The following is a 3,610-nucleotide window of genomic DNA, read 5'->3' as shown; positions in this document are numbered from 1 at the left end:
AAGATTTTTAGAGTGCAGTTTTATTCTAGTAATGAAGATAGAGGTCCCCATGAGTTGGAAGTCAATTGAACAGCAGGTTATAACAACAAAAAAATTGTCTTGTATATATGCTTATATGAGGAAAATACATCAGGAGACACATGTATCTCCAAGATCAACAAAGGAAAGTAAAATTTGTAACTTTATAGAAGAAACGGTATTGGCATCATGCCGAAATCATTACCAAGAAAATCCCAAAGCCTCAGTCTAGTGGGGAATCAGAACTTGGAACCATTACTGAGACTGGAAGGTGAAATGCATTAAAAATTACAAAGATAAATATTTCATTATAATCAACAAAAAATAACAATAAAAATTTGCATGCATTGAACATGGCAGTTGTATGTAATTGTGTTTTATTATTTATGTGTTGACATTTTACCATAGGCATCATAACAAATTATGGATGAAATTGAGAATAGGAATCCCAGAATACTACATTGTGCTCAGGACAAACCTATACACAGACTAAGAAGCTATTGTACAAACAGAACAAGGGAACATTGTGTGGCTTAAAATCAGGGAAAATATGCTTCATGGCTATATCCTGTCTCTCTATATTTTCTCCATATGTATGTTGAGGAAACCATTCAAGAAGTTGGATTATATGAAGAAGACTGTTGTTGTTGTTGTTAATAACTCAGAAAATAAAACGTGGTATGAGAGTACTTCAGGTTCTGGTTCTTACAGAGACTCAACAGCTTCTACAAGAGAGGAAGCTGCCTCCCAGCCTGGGCAGGCCTAAGCCTAACAGCCTGACAGGAAGTGGCTTGCACACCCCAAATCTGGAGGTCCAGCCTTGGGGGCTGGCTACTGTGTTTTGCAGTCCCCATCATTGTTGTGGGCCATCTTTACTTTCTTCAGCTCCTTCTGTATCTCTGACTCAACTGCCAAGACCTCCTTTGGCTTCTGGTAAAAGATGATCAGGGTGCAGCAGGCATGAGCAAAACTTAGGGAGGAATCATCCAGAGGTAGCTGGTGTCTGTCTAGGTGAGAAATGGAGAACTTCTTGTAGTGCTTTTTGTTGGTTTTCTGACAACAAGGCAGCGCTCCTTCTGGTCTACACATACTATAGGTCTCTTTAGGGTAGGGGAGGTTGCAAATCCACCACTGGAAGCTCCTCTTGGTGTCTGTGCGCACAAAGATGGGATTGGCATTGCTTTCCTTGATGAGTTCTGACCCCAGGCTCCCTGCTTCTGGGTGTGCTGGGTCGTCCACCTCAATTTGCCATTGGCCCAAGGCTCCCAGGATACTTTTCACATGCCATTTTCTCACAAGTAGTTCACTCGTCTTTTCATCATATTCTTCGGCCATTTCTCCACAGCCCAGAGACTCTCCAACCAGCCGGTTACCACCATCTTCTACCTCTCCACGATATGACCAGCTTATGCTATGGCAAGCTTTTTTTTGTTTGTTTGTTTGTTTGTTTTTAGGAAAATGGTTGGTTTCAATGTTTGGTCCTTGGTTACATCACACAGTGACCTCGGAAGGGAAATCCTGACCAGCTCCTGAAGGATGGGGTCCATCCCAGTCTTCAGAATTGGAGGAAGACAACACCCTGTGTTATGCAGATATGACATAACCTTGTTGCAGAAAGCGAGGAAGACAAAGCACCTGAGCATGCCAGAAATTGTGAGGACGGGGCAGGATAGAGCAAAATTCCTATCTGTTGTTCATACAATTGCTGCGAATTGTCATTGGTGATTAACTAACAACAAAAATATGTACTGAACCATGATTGTGCAATATGTGAAGAAAAACTGACAAATTTATGGCAGGAAAGTCCTGAATCTGCAATTTTGTTGTAATCTTCTATCTCATTAAAGAGAAAGAAGGGGGTCCTGATGGTGTAAGTCTGTAAGAAATTCTGCTGCTAAACTTCAGGTAGTGCCTCCCTGATGGTTTGAATTCATCAGTGCTCTGTGGTAGAAAGATGGGCAATCTCCTCATTGTGGATATTAATGTTAGGAAACAACACATGTATGAAATTGGCTGGAAACCTATCTGCTTTGAAAATTTCACCCAAAACAAACAAAAACTGGAGTGGGAATAGAGGTTAATAAAGGTGGTGGTGGTGGTATGTGCTGTGGAGTGAGAACCACCTTATAGCTGACCCTCAAATGCTTTTTCATATTCATTTAATTGTATGAAAGAAAACTGCTCAGACTTCTTCCATAGAGCAGCTGGGATTTGAATCAAGTGTGTCATCTTGTCTCCATGTATTTTCTGTATATGGAACAGGTCATTCAGGAGACTAGACTTTAGAAGGAGGACTACGGCATCAGAACTGTAGGAAGACTCATCAACAACCTGCATTATGCAGATGACACATCCTTGCTTGCTGAAACTGAGGAGGACCTGAAGCACTTGCTCCTAATCAAGAACTGTAGTCTTTAATATGGATGGAAGCTCAACATCTAGAAGACAAAGATTCTCACCACTGGCCCAAATGGAAGTACCATGATAGATGGAGAAAAGATTGAGGTTATTAACAATTACAGACAGCTTGCTTGACTCCAAATCAACACTCTTGGCACCAGCAATCTGGAAATCAAAAGACAAATTGCACTGGGAAAATCTACTGTCAGGGACCTCTCCAGAGTACTGACAAGCAACAATATCAGTCTAGAGACTAAGATGTGCCTGATCCAGGCCATGGTCTTTGCAATTAATTGCTATGCATCAGAGAGCTGGACAAAGACTAAGGATGACAGAAGATAAATTGATGTCTTTGAGTTGTGGTGATGGAGAAAAGTCTTGAGCATACCATGGACTGCTAGGAAAACAAATACATCTGTCTTGGAGAGGGTGAAACCAAGTTTTTGCCTTGGAGAGTAGGATTTTGATGCTCTGTCTCACATACTTGGGGCACATGGCCAGGAAGGATCAGTCCTTGGAGAAGGATATCATGCTAGGAAGGGAGGTGGGATAGTGCAGGAGAGGAAGATCCTTGATGAGATGGATTGATACAATAACTGGGGCAATGGGATAGGAGCAGCATTACTGTCTTAATTTAAAACCATTCAGCATTCCCTTGCTCTGTTCTCATGAAAGCTTTGGTCTAAGGATAGGTTTTGCATGAGCACAATTAAGTGTTCTGGGATGCCCATTTACTTCAATGATAGCCATGATTTGTTATCACTCACATAGTGAAATGTCTTTGGATAGTCAATAAAACACAAATAAACATACTCCTGGTATTCTCTGCTTGCAGCCAAGATCGATCTGACATTAACAATGCTATCCCTGATACAACAGCCTCTGGCTTGAATTTCTGGTGGTCCTCTGTCAAGGTTCAAGTGATTTGTATCCTCTTCAGCAAGCTTTTTCTTGCATGCAATATTAGTTATACTGGAATATCCACATTCTGTTAATTTCTATATTCTGTCGGACCACCTTTTTTCTAGGAATGGAAACAAATATAGATCTCCTCCAATCACCTGGCTACGTAGCTGTATTCCAAATATTTTGGCATAGACTGATGGGCATATACAGTACTGAATCTGGTGTTGAAACATGCCAATTGATAACCTGTCAATTCCTGGGGTCTTAATTTTTGCCAATGTCTTTA

The 3,610-nt window shown here is 41.1% G+C and overlaps 1 pseudogene; it reads right to left on the bottom strand.

Moving 5' to 3' along the window:
• Window positions 1-849: 849 nt before the first annotated feature.
• LOC102851265 lies at window positions 850-1,353 on the bottom strand (annotated as a pseudogene).
• Between the last annotated feature and the right edge of the window lie 2,257 nt (window positions 1,354-3,610).

This window comes from Elephantulus edwardii, unplaced genomic scaffold, assembly GCF_000299155.1.
Source record: "Elephantulus edwardii isolate Elephantulus edwardi_28Jun2011 unplaced genomic scaffold, EleEdw1.0 scaffold00373, whole genome shotgun sequence".
Taxonomy (NCBI): Eukaryota; Metazoa; Chordata; class Mammalia; order Macroscelidea; family Macroscelididae; genus Elephantulus; species Elephantulus edwardii.
The sequence above is the reverse complement of the archived record's forward strand: the minus strand, read 5'-3'. Positions and strand labels throughout refer to the sequence as shown.